We start from the raw sequence: 18,692 nt of genomic DNA on the forward strand, positions 1-18,692 counted from the left end.
GGAGAAGCTGGGAGTCATTATAAAAGAATAAATGTATCAAATTTAGTTGCTTATTGTATTTTCCTCCAATGGTAAATCAAGGTTCAAAGATTAGTAAAAAAACAAATATAAGGTTTGTGCATATAGCTTTGCTCACAACATACTAATTAATTTAATTTATGACTAGCTACTTGTGTTGAAGGAAGGTGAAGAGTTTTGTCTTAAAATTCAGTATATTGGATTTCTGGAAGATGGCAGGCATAGGAAGATCCTGAGATCACTTCGCCCCACAGAGACATTGAGATAACAGACACATCAATGCAACCAACTCTGAAAAGGTCCTGAAGACTGGGAGAACAGATCTTCCATAGTTAATCATAAAGAGGAGGCCATATTGAAAAAGGTAGAAAAGGAAGATACATAGTTGGGAAACAAATACTTGTTGCCTTTGGAAACAAGTGGGTTTATATAGTCAGTGGGCCTTAACTCCAGGTACTTTAAAAATCAGTGGGTTTAGCTCTAGGACAGCTGGAGGGCAATAGGAAACTGAGTGCCCACCCTTAAGGAGACAACATAAGAGCGAACCCTGCTGAGATGCAGCATAGAAGCAGCAGTTTGAAAAGTGCCTAGAGTGTACAAGAGATTTATTTACTAATCTCAGAACATGTATCGGAGGGGCAGGTATCATTAAAAGGCTTCACCAAGAATAAAAATATTGGTGGTCACCATTTTCTAAATAACCAGACAATATTTCCAGGAATGTCTTCCACATTGCTAATTCCATGCACTTCACCTACACATTTCCCTGCAGATCTACACCCTCTAACCCACCCCACTCTGTAGGCCTCCCTCCAAAGTGCCTCAAGCCCCAACACACCCTGGAAGCAACCCCAATAGGGACTAGTACCACTTGGAAGTGACTCCTGCCCTGGGGAGAAGAGAAGATAATCAGACCAGTGTACCAGCAGTCCCAGCAACTGAATCCTATAGCTGGCAGCACAGAGAGAGTGCTTGACTGATCAGTGCAATTTCAACCCAAGTGGATGAACTGGGGGCAGGCATCTAGTCTAACTGATCTCGCCCACCAATGAAAGCTTTTCAGGGGACAATACAGGGAAAGCACCTTTCAAGTTGGTGTGACTGAAGTCTCAATAGATGGATTTAGAGTAGTCATCTGGTCTGATGGCCAGATCATCCCAACAACAAAAGTTTCTCAGGAGGCAGCATAGTGAAAGTGCCCTGCATTCACTGTGACAGCAGTCCCAGCAAATAGGCTGAGGGAGGCATCAGCTCTGACTACTGACACTGCCAACTACAAGCCCACGGCAACTGGAGACAAGCCCATTAACAGAACTAGAACCAAACCCAGCTTAGTGTGCATATAACAGGCAAAATGGGTCACTGCAGACAACTGGACTGAAAACATACATGGCTCAGCTGCAAGAGTTGGGAACATACAACTGACGTGGAAGATGCACCTGAAGTGCTTGGTTCTGGTGACTAAGAGATATTGTGCTACGAGGCACCATAGGACTCTTCTTCATAAAGCACTACTTTCAAGATCAGGAACATAGATGACTTTCTTAATACATAGAAACAAATACAGACAATCAGACACAATGAGGAGACAGAGGGATATGTCTCAAATAAAAGAATAGCAATGCCACAGCAAAAGAGCAAAATAAAACAAATAGGCAATATGCCTGTTAGAAAATTCAAAGTAATGGTCATAAAGATACTCACTGGACTTGAGGAAAGAAGAGAAAATCTCAGTGAGACCTTCAACAAAGAGAGAGAAAATATAAAAAAGAACCAGAGATGAAGATCTCAATAACTGAAATAAAACATACAGTAAAGGGAATCAATAGCATATTAGAGGGAGCAGAAGAGCAGATCAATGATCTGGAAGACAGGGTAATGGAAAATAATGAAGCTAAACAGCAAAGAGAAAAAAAATATAAAAAATATAAGAATAGGTTAAGGGAATTAGGTGACATTATCAAACCTAATACCATTTGCATTATAAAGATATCAGAAAGAGAAGACAGAGAGATGGGGGCAAAACATTTGTTTAAAGAAATAATAGCTGAAAATTTCCCTAATCTGGGGAAGAAAACAGATAGCCACATCCAGGAGGCACAGAGAACTCCCGAAAAATCAACCCCAGGAGATGTACACCAAGACACATAACAAATAAAATGGTAAAAAGTAGTGATAAAAGAACTTTAAAAGCAGTAGAGAAGAGAAAAGTTATATACAAGGGAAATCCCATAAAGCTATCAGCTGATCTTCTAAAAATTTTTCTTTTAGTTTAATTAATTAATTAATTAATTTTTTTATTCTGAGATAGAGAGAGGCAGAAAGTAAGCAAGGGAGGAGCAGAGAGAATGTAAAACAGGCTCCACACTGTCAGCACAGAGTCCAATGCAGGGGCTTGACCTCACAAATCATGACATCATGACCTGAGTCAAAACCAAGACTTGGACAGTTAACCGACTCAGCCACAAGGTGACCTATATCAACTGATCTTTTAACAAAAACTTTACAAGCCAAAAGAAGGAAGCATAATATATTCAAAGCCCTCAAAAGATTAAAAAAAATCCTGAAGCCAAGATAATCCAGCAAAATCACTATTCAGAATAGAAGGGGTTATAAAATTTCCCAGATAAACAAGAGTTAAAGGAGTTTATTATTATTTAACCAGCCTTACAAAAAATATGATAGGGAATTATTTGAGTGGAAAGAAAAGACCATAATCAGGAGAAAGAACATTGTAAAAGGAAAACCTTTAAAAGGTAATGCAAACATATAAAAAGGTAGTAGATTAATCATTATAAAATCAGCATGGTGGTTAAAACACAAAAGCAGTAAAATAAATTATAAATTCAAAAATCAGCCAAGGGATGCACAAAATAAAGAATGTAAACTATGACATAATATACATAAAATGTGCAGAGTGGAGTAAAAATCTAGTACTTTTAAAATGTGTTCAAACTTTAGTGATAATGTAGACTACTATATTAATAAGATGTTATATGTGAAGCTAATGGTAAACACAATTAAAAAACCTATAACAGATAGACAAAAATTTTAAAGGATTTTAAAGCATTCCACTAAAGAAATAGTGAAAATAGTAAGACAAAATGAAAGGAACACACAAGAATTACAAAAACAACCACAAAGTGAGAAATAAAATTACAATAAGTACATACCAATCAATAATTACTTTAAATCTAAAGAAACTAAATGCTCCAATCAAAAGACATAGGGTGTTTGGCAGAGACATGAACAAACATTTCTCCTGAGAAGACATCCAGATTTCCAACAGACACATAAAAAGATGCTCAACATCATTCATCTCTGGGAAATTGAAATTGAAACCATGATAAGATATTTCCTCACACCTGTCGAAATGGCTAAAAGAAACATACACACACACACACACACACGCACACACACATGCACAAGAAACACATATTGGCAAGGATGTGGAGAAAAAGGAACTCTTGTGCATTGTTGGTGGGAATGCAAATTGGTGCAGCCACTGAAAAACAGTATAGACATTCTTCAGATAATTAAAAATAGAAATACCATATAATCCAGTAACTCCACTACTGGATATTTACCTAAAGAATACAAAGACTCTAATTTGAATAGATCTAGATCTAGATCTAGATCTAGAAATAGTAATACTATAGATATAGTAATATATATAGAAACACTATATATATAGTGTATTATATATGTATAATATATAGGGTAATACTATATATATAGTAACATATATAGTGATACTAGATATATGGTGTATTATGTATATATATGTTATATATAATATATATATAAAACTAATACAAGAAAAGAATGAAATCTTGCAATTTGCAACAACATTGATAGATCTAGAAAGTGTAATGCTTAGTGAATAGGTCAATCAGAGAAAGACAAATACCATATGATTTCATTCATATGTGAAATTTAAGAAACAAAATAAAGAAAAAAAGAGACAAACCAAAAAACAGTCTCCTACGTAGACAGAACAAACTGATGGCTACTAGAGGGGAAGTGGATGGGGGATGGGTGAAATAAGTGAAGGGGATTAAGAGTATACTTATCATGATGAGCACTGAATAATGTATAGAATTACTGAATCTCTATATTATACACCTGAAACTAATATAACACTGTATGGCAGGGAGAGAGGCTGAATGGTTAAAAAAGCAAGACTCATCTATATGCTGCCTACAAGAGAGACTCACTTCAGACCTAAAGATACCTGCAGATTGAAAGTGAGGGGATAGAGAAATATTTACTAATGTAAATGGAAGCAAAAGGAAACCTGGGGTAGCAATACTTATATTGGACAAAATATACTTTAAAACAGAATGGAATAAGAGACTAAGAATAACTCTATATAATGATAAAGGAAGTAACCTAAGGATATAAAAATTATAAATATATATGCACCAAACATGGAAAACACCTAAATATGTAAAACAGAAATAAAGGGCAAAATGACAGAAATACAATAATAGCAAAGGACTTTTTAAAAACACACTTACATCAATGGATAGATTATCCAGACAGAAAAACAATGAAACTGGCTTTGAATGACACATTGGACCAGATGGATCTAACATATATTCAAAACACTGCATTTAGAACAGTGGGTTACACATTACTTTCAAGTACACATGGAACATTCTTCAGAATAGATCACATTTTAGGCCACAAAACAAGTCTTAATACATTAAAAAAGATAGAAATCATATCATACACCTTTTCTGACTAGAATGGTATGGAACTAGAAATCAATCCCAGATATAAAATTACAAAATACCTTTAGGCTAAATTACATGCTACTAAACAATAAATGAGTCAACCAAGAAATCAAAAGGGAATGAAAAAAAAATGCCATGGAGACAAATGAAATTGAAAATACAATGGTTCAAAATCTTTAGGATGTAACAACAGCTGTTCTAAAAGGGATATTTTTTAGCAATATAGACCTACCTCAAGAAGCAAGAAAAACATGAAGTAAACAACTTAATCTGACACATAAGGGACCTAGAAAAAGAAGAACAAAATCCAAAGCCAGCAGAAACAAAAATTAAATAATAAAAATTAAATCTGAAATGTATAAAATAGAGAAAAAAAATAGAACACAAGAATGAAACCAGGAGCTGGTTCTTTGAAAAGATCAACAACAAAAAACCAAAATTGATAAACTTTTAATCACATTCATCAACAAAAAAAGAGAAGTGAGTCAAATAAATAAAATCAGAAATAAAAGAGCAGAAATAAAAACCAACACAAACTGAAACTAATATCACACTGTATGTTAACTAACTGAAATTTGAATAAACATTATAAAAAAAAACAACAGAAATACAAAGGATTATAAGAGAATATTATGAAAAAGTGTTTGCCAACAAGTTGGACAACCTAAAGAAATAGATAAATTCCAATAAATATGTCACCTTTCAAAACTGATTCAGGAATAAATAGAATATTTGAACAGACTGGTTACTAGAAATAAAGTTGAGTCAGTAATAATAATAATAAAAACTCCCCAAAAACAGGGATCCCTGGGTGGCTCAGTCGGTTAAGTGTCTGACTTCGGCTTAGGTCATGATCTTGTGGTTCATGAGTTCAAGCCCAGTGTCGGGTTCTGTGCTAACAGAAACACAGAGCCTGGAGCCTGTTTCAGATTCTGTGTCTCCTTCTCTCTCTGCCCTCCCCCCCTCACATTCTGTCTCTGTCTCTGTCTCTCTCACTCAAAAACAAATAAACATTAAAAAAAAAAACTCCCAACAAAGAGAAGTTCAAGAATAGTTGACTTCACAAGTTAATTCTACCAAACATTTAAAGAAGAATGAATAAATATGCTTCTCAAACTATTTAAAAAAATAGGAGAGATTCCAAATTCATTCTATGAAGCTAGCATCACCCTGATATCAAAACCAGATGAAGACACTGCAAACAAAGAAAACATCAGGCCAAATTTCAGGCCAAAATCCCTGATGAACATAGATGCAAAACTGCCCAAAATATTACCAAAAAGAATCCAACAATGCATTAAAAAATCATTCACCATGATCAAGTGGGATTTTTTTAGGGATGAAACTGGTTCAATATTTGGTGGTTCAATATTTGCAAATCAATCAATGTGACACGTAACATTAACAAGAGAAAAGATAAAACCAATATGATCATTTCAATAGACACAAAAAAGCATTTGACAAAATTGAGCCTCCATTCATGATTTAAAAAACTCTCAAAAGTGTAGGTTTAGAGGGAACATAACTCAATGTGATAAAGGCCATATGTGAAAAACCCATAGCTAACATTATATTCAGTGGTGGAAAACCGAGAGCTAAGATACTTTAGGATCAGAGACAAGAAAAGAATGTCCACTCTCCCCATTTTTATTCAACATATTATTGGAAGTCCTAGCCCCAGTTATCAGACAAGACAAAAAAATAAAACCCATCTAAATTGATAAGGAATAAGTAAAACTGTCACTTTTTTGTAGATGACATGCTATTATACATAGAAAATCCTAAAGACTCCACCAAAAAATATTAGAACTGATAAATGAATTCAGCAAATCCACAAGATAAAAATTAACATAAAGAAATAGGTTGCATTTCTATATACTAATAGTGAAATAGCAGAGAAATTAAGAAAACACTCTCATTTACAATTGCACCAAAAAGAATAAAACACCTAGGAATAAACTTACCCAGCAGGTGAAAGACTTGAACTCTCAAAACTATAAAACCCTGCTGAAAGAAATTGAAGACAACACAAGCAAATGGAAAGATACACCATGCTTATGGATTGGAAGAACCAATATTGTTAGAATGTGTATACTACCCAAAGGAGTCTACAGATGTAAGGGAATCTCTATCCAAATACCAATAGCATTTTTCACAGAGCTAGGACAAATATCTAAAATTTGTATGGGACCACAAAAGAACCTGAATAGCCAAAGCATTCTTGAGAAAGAAGAATAGAGCTGGAGGTACTGCAATCCCAGATTTCAAAATATACTTCAAAGCAGTAGTAATAAAAACAGTAGAGTACTGGCACAAAAATAGACACATGGATCCATGGTGCAGAATACAGAGTCCAGACATAAACCCACATATATATGGTCAATTAATCTAGGGCAAAGGAGGCAACAATTTGTAATGCAGATAATATAGTCTCTTCAATAAGTGGTGTGGGAAAACTTAAAAGCTATATTCTTATACCATACATAAAAAATAAACCTCAGATGGATTAAAGACCTACATACATATATTCAGAGACCTGAAAACCATAAGAATCCTAGAAGAAATTGTTGGCAGTAATTTCTTTGACATAAGCTGTAGAACTATTTATCTAGATATGCCTCTTTAGACAAGGGAAATAAAAGCCGAGTTAAACTTTGGGACTCTATCAAAATAAATATCTTATGTACAGTAAAGGAAACCATCAACAAAACAAAAAGGCAGCATACAGAATAAGAGAAACATTTTTGCAAATGATATTTTCAATAAGGGGTTAATATCACAAATATATAAAGAACTTATACAACTTAACACCTAAAAACCCCAAATAATCCAATTAAAATAGGCAGATGACCTGAAAAGATATTTTTCCAAAGAAGACATAAATATGGTCAACAGATACATAAAAAGATGCCTGACATCCCTAATCATCCAGGGAATGAAAATCAAAATCACAATGAGATACTACCTCACACTTGTAAAAATGACTAAATCAAAAAGACAATAAGTAGTGCTGGCAAGAATATGGAGAAAGAAGAACTTTCATGGACTGTTGATTTAAGTGCAAACTGCTGCAGCCACCTTGGAAAAACACTATGGAGTTTCCTGAAAACATTCAAAATAAGATTATGATATGATCCAGTGATTCCATGACTGGGTATTTATCCAAAGGATAAAAAAAGACTAATTCACAGAGATATATACATCTGTATATTTACTGTAGCATATATATGATATATGATCAAGATATGGAAGCAACCTAACTGTCCACGCATAGATACTGGAGAGTAGATAATGGATAGAAAAGTGATGTTAAATATAAACAATGGGAGATTACTCAGCCATAATAATGAATGAGATCTTGCCATTTTCAACAACAGAAAAGAGGATATAATGCTAAGTGAAATAAGTTAGAGAGGGAAAGACAAGTACCATGTAGTCTCACTCATTCAGAATTTAAGAAATAAATCAAATGAGCAAACCAAGAAAAAAGAAGCAAAGGAAAATGGACTCTTAAATGCAGAGAACAAACTGGTGGTTACTAGAGAAGAGGTGGGTGGGGTGGATGGGTGAAAAAGATAAAGGGAGTTATGAGTACACTTACCTTGATGAATACTGAGAAATATATAGAATTGTTGAATCATTATACTGTGCACCTGAAACTAATAAAACACTGTATATTAATTTACTTCAGTAATAAAAATAAAATTCATGCAAATTGGTAAATAATCCCTCTATTTTTACCTTTATTACTATGGCTACTTTTGTATGTAAGTAATGAATCATGGGAATTTACTCCCGATGCCAAGATTACACTGTATACACTGAATGTTAGGTAATGTGACAATAAATTATTAAAAATAAATAAATAAATAAATAAATATAAACAAATAAAATGTCAACTTTTTAAAACTGACAAAACATTTAGGATTCGTTTTTCTATACAATTATGACATATTGACCTTTTGGTCATTGACAAACATCAATTGATAGACATCACTTTTGGTCATTGACAAACATCAATTGATAGACATAACTAACTTAGATGTTTTATACAAATTTTTACTCTTTGAGACTGTATCCAAATAAATATGTTATGCACAGAAAAGGAAACCATCAATAAAACAAAAAGGTGTGGTATTACAGAAGGGTCAGGTAATCGATTAATGAATAGTCTTGTTTAGTAGAGAGAACATTAAAATTGAAATGCTTAAATATGACCTGTTCTTTAACCATAAGTCATGGATAAACCAATTGATCTTTCTGAGATTCAGTTTCTCATCAAAGCAGAATATAAAAAAAAAATTCCTATTTTATGCAGCTGCAAAAGCAAAGAACTATTGTTGTAAAAGTGTTTCTTAATCCATAAGCTGTTTTCTCATCGTTAATTTTTTATGCATCTAAATATTTGGAACTTTATAATTTATATTTTAAGTAAAATTTCCTGAACTATAATTGTATACAACAAAATGTAACCACCTTAAGGACAGAGTTATAAGAATTTTTCCAAAGGTATTCACCCAGTAATCACTTTCCTATCAGGAGATAGAGCATTTGTACTCTATCGTGCTCTTTTTTCAGTCAATTTTTCCAGTCCTGGCAACCTATGATCTGCATAGTATAACTATACATTATGTTTGTTTGTGCTGGAGATTCATAGAAATTGTCCCTTTCAGTATTTTTTTAATGCGTAAGGCATCTTGCATTCATCATGCTTTTGAGATTCATCCATTTTTTTAATCTTACATTAGTAGTCAATATATTTTTTCAGTAGTATATTACTCGATGATTATACCATGATTTATTAATATAATCATTTGCTGATGGATATTTGACAGTATGAATAAAGCTATTATAAATATACTTGGATAATCAGGTGTATTTGTTTGCTAGTTCCACAGACTAGATGACCTAAACAAGAGAAATTAATTTTCTCACAATTCTAAAGACTGGAAAGTCTGAGATTAAAGTGTGAGATCAAAGTGTCAGAGGGTTGGATTTTTCTTGGGCTGATAAGGGGAAGTCTGTTTCATGCCTCTCCTCTGGGTTCTGATGATTTTACAGACTTATTGTTATTTTTAGACTTATTGTTAAGTCATTTATGTGCTGAGCATAGGGTGAGAATAAATCCAACTAAAATTCAGAGATCATTTAGCCCAGTGAAATTTCTAGGGGTCCAGTAGTGTGGGGCATGTTGAGATATCCCTTGTAAGGTAAAGGATAAATAACTGCATGTGACCCTCTTTTAAGCAAAAAAATGATTCACAACACTTGGGGGCCTTTTGGGATTTTTCAGACAACATATTATTTATTTGCGTGTGATGCTCTGACCCATATAAAGAGTAACCTGACAACTGATGAATGGATAAAGAAGAGTGGCTACACACACACACACACACACACACACACACACACAGTGGAATATTACTCTGCTATCAAAAAGAATGAAACCTTACCATTTGCACCAATGTGGATGGAAATGAGTGTATAAGTGAAATAAGTCATTCAGAGAAAGACACATATATGATTTCACTCATACGTGGAATTTAAGAAACAGAAAAAATGAGCAAAAGGAAAAAAAAGAGAGAGAGGGAAACCAAGAAACAGACTCTTAACTATAGAGGACAAACTGATGGTTCCCAGAGGGGAGGTGGGTGGGGGAATGGGCTAAATGGATGATGGGGATTAAGGAGTGCACTTGTGATGTGCACAGGGTGATGTATGTAAGTGTTGAATCACTATATTGTACACCTGAAACTAATATTACATTGTATGCTACCTAACTGGAATTTAAATAAAAACTTAAAAAAGTAAAGAGTAACCTAAAAACCTGCTGATTTTGAGTGGGACCCAGAATAAAAGAAATATGTGAAATAGGTCCAGGCTACTGTACAAGCTTCTTTGCCACTTGGACAATATGATTCAGCAGACCCAGTGGTGAATCATAGTGCAAACCTGTAGAATTTTGGAACAAATCCCATTCTTTGCGGAGAGCTATTCTTTTTTTCAGAAACAGCCCTCTTTGACTGTTATGAGCCTTGGTAGAGACTGAAGACTTAACCATGGGTCACCAAGTTCCCTTGCAAACTGAGCTGTGCACTATGAACTGGGTGTAATCTGACCCACCAAGCCATTAATTTGCTCATACATAACAGCACTCAATCATCAAATGGAAGTGGTATATATGAGTTTGAGCCAAGCATGCCCTGAAGGCCAAAGTAGATTACATGAAGTAGCTCACATGCCCATGGTCCCCACTCGTCCCCCATAGGCTCTTCTCTCTCTCAACCTGTACCTATTGCAGCATGGGGACTTCATTATAACCAGATGACAGAGAAGGAAAGAACTTAGACTAGTTTACAGACAGTTATGCATAATATGTGGGTATTACCCCAAAGTGGACAGCTCCAGGACTATAGCCCCTGTCTGGAATATCCCTGAAGGGCAACGGTGAAGAGAAATCCTTCCTGTGGGCAGAACTTTGAGTAGTGCACTTTGCTTGGAAAGACAAATGTTCAGATGTGCTATTGTATTACAATTTATGGACTGTGGCCAATGGTTTGCCTGCATTGTTAGGGACTTTGAAAGGACATGATTGGAAAATTGGTGACAAAGAGGTCAGGGAAAAGGTATATGGATAGACCTATGTGAAAAGCCTAAAAATGTGAAGATATTTATGTTCCAAATGAGTGCTCAGCAAAGTGTGACCTCAGCAGAGGAGGATTTTAATTACCAAGTGGATAGGATAACCTGTTCTGTGGACACCATTCAGCCTATTTTCCTGACCACCCTGCCATTGTCCTAGGGGCTCATGCAAAGTGGCCGTGATGGAAATGATGGAGGTTATGCATGTACTCAGCAACACAGACTTCCAGTTATGAAGGTCTACTGCTTTATGGTCACTGCTGAGTGCAGTCTGCCAGCAACAGACCAACGGTGAGAGTCTAATATGGTATAATTTCAAAGGTAATCATCCAGCTATCTGGTGGCAGGTTGATTACATTGGACCATTTCCATCATGGAAGGGAAAGTGTTTTGTCATTACTGGAATTCACACTTTGGATATCAATTTTTCTTGCATGCGATTCTTCTGCCCAATATACATCTGTGGACTTATAGTATGCCTTATCCACCATCATGATATTCTACACAGCATTGCCTCTAATCAAGAAACTTACTGCATAGAGAAAGAAGTGTAGCGGTGGGCCCATGATAATGGAATTCACTAGCCATGTTCCCTACTTTACTGAAGTAGTTGGATTGATAAAAAATTGAGAATGTCTTTTGAAGATTCGATTACAGTGCCAGTTTGGTGGCAGTACCTTTCAGTTTTGAGGAAAGGTTCTCCAGGAGATTGTACATGCTTTAAATCAGTGTCTAGTATATGGTATTGTTTCTTGCATAACCAGGATTCACAGTCCCAGATCCCACAGTTCCATACACAAAAGTGTAAATGGAGGTGACACCACTCACTATTACCTCCAGTGACCCACTGGCAACATTTTTGCTTCCTATCTTCAAAAACTTATGCTCTGCTGGGTTAGAGATTCCAAAATAAGGAATGCTTTGACCAGGAGAAACAACAATATTTTCAATGAACTGGTAGGTAAGATTACCATTTAACCACTTTAGTCTCATATGTCTGGATCAACAGGCAGAGAAGGGAATTACTGGTGCTGGCTGGGGTAGTTATCCTGACTACCAATGGGAAATTGGTCTGCTACTCCAGAGTGGAGGTAAGGAAAAATATGTCTAGAATCCAGGAGATTCCTTAGGTGTCTCCTTAATACTAACATGCCATATGATTAAAGTCAATGGAAAACTACAACAACCCAATTTAGGCAACTACAAATGGCCCACAAATTTCAGGAATGAAAGTAAAGAACCTCAACCAGCTTAGGTACTTGCTGAAGGCAAAGGGAATATGTAATGTGTAGTAAAATAAGGTAATTCTAAATATCAGCTGCAGCCATGTGAACTGAGAGTGAATTTCAGGAAAAAAAATAAGCAAAAGTATAATTTTGTTTAATTGTTCTTTTACTAATTTCCTAATATTCATTATTCATAAATTATTTTTTTCTTCTTTTATAATTCTAATATTTAAAGTTAAAAATTTTAAAGTGAGGTTTAACCTGTTTTCCATGCATTTTAAGATACAGAATGTCTATTATTGTTCAGTTTTCAATATTTTCTATTTTTCATTACAATCTCTTTTTGACTGAGTTCTCTAATAGCACATTTTCAATTTCTAACAAAAACTTTTCTTTTATCTTTTTTACTATTTTAATTTTTTATTATTAATTTCTAATTAATCATTGTTGGATAAAGATGTCTAGTTCTTTGAAATTTGTTGGGATTTGTTTTATGGTGTAATAGTGGACAATTTTAAAAATTATCCCATATTGAACTAAAAAATAAAGTGCTTTAGTTTTGTTCTCTATACTTCCATTAAGTAAATATGGTTAGCTATGTTGTTCAAATCTTCTATACATTTATTGTTTTTTCTTTATATTTGCCAATTACTGAGAAATGTGTTCATAATCTCTCATTATGATGATAAGCTTGTCAATGTCCACTTGTACTATACCAAATTTAGTTATATATTTTGAAAGATGTTATTTAGCTGGATGAAAATTTTAGAGTTATTGTATGTCATTGTAACCCTCTTTAATTGAGGAATCCCTTAAAGTCTATTTTTATACCATTAATAAAGTCACATCAGTTTGATTTTGGTTAATATTTGCCATATTTGTCTTTTTCTTTAAAAAAAATTAATGTTTATTTTTGAGAGAGACAGAGAAAGAGAGAGAGAGACAGAGAGAGAGTGCAAGCAGGGGAGGGTCAGAGAGAGAAGGAGATAGAACCCGAAGCAGGCCCCAGGCTCTGAGCTGTCAGCACAGAGCCGGATGTGGGGCTCGAACCCACAAACTGTGGGATCAGGACCTGAGCCAATGTCCGATGCTTAACCGACTGAGCCACGCAGGTGCCCCTATCTCTTTCTAATATTTTCCTCTCAATTAAAAAAAAATGTTTATTTTTCAAAGAGAAAGTGAGAGACAGAGAGAGACAGAGAGCAGGGGAGGGGCAGAGAGAGAGAGGGGGAGACACAGAATCTTAAGCAGTCTCCAGGCTGAACTGTCAGCACATATCCCAACATGGGGCTCGAACTCACAGACCATGATATCATGACCTGAGCTGAAGTCAGATGTTTACCTGACTGAGCCACCTGGGTGCCCCTTCCTCTCAATTTTTATGTGTCCTTATGTTTTAGACATCTCTTTCAAAAAGCATATAGTTAGATTATTGTTTTCATTTTTCATTTTTCTTAATTTTTAAAAAAATATTTAGTTTTGAGAGGGGGAGAGAGAGACAGAATGAGAGTAGGGGAGGGGAAGAGAGAGAGACACACACACACACAGAATCCAAAGCAGGCTCCAGGATCTGAGCTGTCAGCACACAGCCTAACCTGGGGCACGAACTCATGGACTGTGAGATCATGACTAGAGTTGAAGTCAGATGCTTAACCCACTGAGCCACCCAGGCACCCCTAGATTCTTTTTTTTTCTAATCCAGTCTGATAATCTCTGAGAGTTTTTTACTCTTTAGTTTTTAAGTTTTTTTTTTTAATTTGAGATATAGTTTACATATTGCATTGTATTAGCTTTAGATGTACAACATAATTTGATATATGTATATACTGAAAAACAATTATCACAGTAAATATAGTTAACATCCATCATAGATAGTTAAATTCCCAAGGATAGTTAATTTTTTTTTTGTCTTGTGATGAAAACTTTTAAGATTTACTTTGTTAAAGGCACCTAGATGAGTGAGTCGGTTAAACATGCAACTCTTGATTTTGGCTCGGGTCAAGATCTCATTGTTCATGAGTTCAGGCCCCACATCAGGCCCTGCACTGACAGAGTGGAGGAGCCTTATTGGGATTCTCTGTCTCCCTCTCTCTCTGATCCCAGCCCCCACACTCTATTTTTTAAACAAACATTAAAAACAAAGATTTACTCTCTTAGTAACTTTCAAATATGCAATAAAGTCTCACTAACCAAAGTCATGCTTAATATTACATCCCTAAGATATTTTTTAAATCTCATAACTGGATTTTTTTTCTTTTCAAGTTTTTATTTAAATTCCAGTTAGTGAATACGCAGCATAACATCAATTTCAGGTGTACAATTTAGTGATTCAACACTTGCATACAACACTGTGTGGTTGTCACAAAGATTTCCCTCCTTAATCCCCATCATCAAATTAACTCATTCTCCCATTCACCTCTCTTCTGGTAACCATCAGTTTGTTTTCTATAGTTGAGTCTGTTTCTTGGTTTTCCTCTCTTCCCCTTCCCCTCCCCTGTGTTCCTTTTTTGTTGTTGTTGTTGTTTGTTTGTTTCTGAAATTCCACACATGAGTGAAATCATCTGGTATTTGTCTTTCTCTGACTTATTTCGCTTAACATAATACTCTCTAGCTCCATCCATGTCATTGCAAATGGCACTTATGACTGAGTAATATTCCATTGTAGGTATATAACCACATCTTCTTTATCCATGCATCAGTGGATGGACATGTGGACTCTTTCCATAATTTGGCTATTTTTGATAATGCTGCTATAAACATTGGAGTGTATGTATCTCTTTGAATTATATTTTTGCATCATTTGGGTAAATGCCTACTATACAAGTGGAAATTTTTAGCTTTTGGCCACCCTCACCCATTTTGCCTATTAGTTTCTTTATTTAGATATTTAGTATTGGTTAGAGAGATGTGTATGAATTCCACATAGACAGGAGGTGGGTTGTGATGGTTGATTTTATGTGTTTATTTCTCTAGGCTATGGTGCCTAGATGTTTGGCAAAACAGCAGTATGGATCTTGCTACTAAATAATTTTATATCTGATTAACATTTAAATAAGTAGACTTTGAGTAAAGCAGATAATGGTTTATAATGAAGGTGGGGCTCACCCATTCAGTTAAAAGTCTTAATAGAATAAAAAGTGATATCACCCAGGAAAGAAGGAATTTTCTCTAAAACTGCAACATGGAAACCCCACCAAACCCTCAGACTGCTATCTTGTAGAATTTAGGGTCAAGACTTCACCTTTAGCTTTTACCTGAATCTCCAGCCTGCAGACCTATCTTAGGGATTTCAGACACCCCAGTTCCTACAATTGTGTGAGCCAATTCCTTAATATCTCTCTATAGATAGATAAATGGAGAATAGATTATTGATGATAGATAAATATGATAGATGATAGATAAAGATCTGTTGATCTTATTGGTTCTGGTTCTTTGGAGACTGAAAAGTTATTCATCAATTAACTTTAGTTTTTTGAAGCATTTAAAATTAAGTCACAGACATTAGGATATTCCAATATTAATTACTTCTCCATGCATACCATGACTATAGTTAAATATTTTCTTATAATTTTTCTTTTGATGTGAAATGTATTTCAATGAAATTGTCAAAAGTTCAGGAATAGCTGAAGTAAAACCAATGAATAAAAAAATTGTAATTAGTAAAATTTTATTGTGAACACATCAAAAATTTCACATGCCAGTGTGGGAAACAGAACATCACAATGACCATAGGCGCATATTCATTCAGCCTCTGAGATCTCTGAGAAAACTCGAGATCATAAGGTTAAAAATAACCTGAAAGGACTTGAGTGAATTGCCCTTGGAAAATGCAGTCTGTTCTTTAGTAGACAGATAGGGATGTTCTGCTCAAAGGAAGCCAACTGTATATTGTACAGAACATTCACTCCCTTCTTTGTCTTTGCTTCTATCATAAAGATTCTTATCGGATCATATGTATCTGCAAGACTGCTCTGTACTCAAGATAAGTAGGATAGCTGAATCAGATGTACATTGTTGACATGCTATCCTAAGCTTCTGCTGTTAATCATTGCTGATCTGTTTTTCCTGAAAAAGTATATAAGAAGATGTACAATAAACTTCGGTACCTCGGGCTGTTAGCTCGGGGTCCCCTGTGCCTCGCTATACTGTCCTCTCTTTTTCTCAGTTCCTTCGCCGCCCCAGGTCCATGGCCCTTTGAGGTCGGCAAGCCAGGATCACTCAAATTAAAACACAGAATGAAGGTCAGTAATATATTGTTATAAAGCAGCTTATATAATGGGATTGTAACAGAAAAAAACAAAACAAACAAACAGCATGTCTGACACCATGTTGCTTCTATTTCCCTTACAGTTGTGAGCTATAGCTTAGAAACTTCTGCTTAACCCTGCATGTTGGCATGTTAATAATTAAATAAATTTTGCTTACAGCTAAGATTTGCAAAAACTGCTTTTACCTGAAAACTACTTCTTCACCTGAGGAAAAAAGAAAGTATGTACAGAAATGAGTATATTATGTTTAAGATTTGCAGAAATGACATGACAAGATTTCTTATGCAAAGATCAGCTGACCATGGACTGAGAAGTTACATATCTTTCCTTGGATGTTTGCAAATGTCAGTCATCTTTTGATTCGAGCCCCTTCCTGCATACCCCTTTTGCTAACACAAAAGCTCAAATTTCATGCCACAGGAAAATGGTTCTTTAGGAAAATAGTATGCCATCTTCCCAGTTTGCTGGACTTCCTAATAAAGTCATTTTCTCACCCCAACATTGTGCCTCTTGACTTATTGGCCTGTCCTATGGTGTACAGAATAAGCTTGACTTCAGTTGCAGGAAGACAGTGACTGTTGATTCTTCATGATTTGTAAAACATTAGAATTTTCCATATGATTTCAAACATATTTGGAACTTAAACAAACAAATGACAGATAAAAATGAAACAAACAAACAAATAAACCAGACTCTTACATATAGAGAACAAACTGGCAGTTGCCAGTGGGGAAGAGGGGGCGGGAAATGTGTGAAATAGGTGAAGGGGATTGAGAGTGCACTTACCTTGAGGATCCCTCAGTAATGTGTAGAATTGTCGAATCATTGTATTGTACTCCTGGAACTAATATAACCTTGGGCTTTGTGTATTATTCTTTTTCTAGTTCCTTTAGGTGTGAAGTTAAATGCTTGAGAGTGTTTTGTTTGTTAAGGTGTGCCTGTGTAGCTATGTATTTTTATCTTAGAATTGCTTTTATTGCCTCTCCAAAATTTTGGATTTTGTGTTTTCATTTTCATTTGTCTTTATGTATATTTTAAAGTTTATTTATTTATTTTAAGATAGAACACAAGCACATGTACACACAAGCCGGGGAGGGGCAGAGAGAGAGGGAGAGAGAGAATCCCAAGCAGGCTCCACACTGTCAGCACAGAGCCAGCCAGCTGGATGGGCTCCAACCCACAAATCATGAGATCGTGATCTGAGCTGCAATCAAGATTCAGACAGATGCTCAACCCAGTGAGGTACCCACCCAGGCACCCCTCCATGTATTTTTTTGTACCCTTTGTGATTTGTCAATTGATCCATTGGTTGTATTCTTTCACAGTATCATTTTTAATAATTGCATAGTAGTCCATTATATGGATGTTATTAGTGTGTTTAAACAATTGAATATTTTTCTTAATTTTGCTATGATAACCAATGCTTCTGTGTAATCCTTTAATTTACTACTCCTCTTCTTGATTGTCAGAAACTTAAGGATTAACACACAAAAAAGGAATAGCTAGATCAAAGTGGAGGCACTTTCAAGAAAGCCTTTTGATTCCTTGTTCCAAAAGGCTCCCAGGGAGAGCATCTCATTTTTAAGTTCCCGTCCCGTAGTTTATGACAGGTGTTACCTATTTTTATAGGGTTTCCCAGTGTGGTAGGAGAAACCATGTTCCATTGCTCTAATTTGTTCCCCGCAAATTACTCCTATGCTTCGCAGTTTCTGTGATTAACCCCTTAACAGCGTGCACCAACTTGTGAGGTTTTCTCAACATGTTGGAAGCCCGCACAGTGCCCTCTAGGGGGCGCGGCT

The sequence above is a fragment of the Neofelis nebulosa genome, chromosome 1 (assembly GCF_028018385.1).
Source record: "Neofelis nebulosa isolate mNeoNeb1 chromosome 1, mNeoNeb1.pri, whole genome shotgun sequence".
Lineage (NCBI taxonomy): Eukaryota > Metazoa > Chordata > Mammalia > Carnivora > Felidae > Neofelis > Neofelis nebulosa.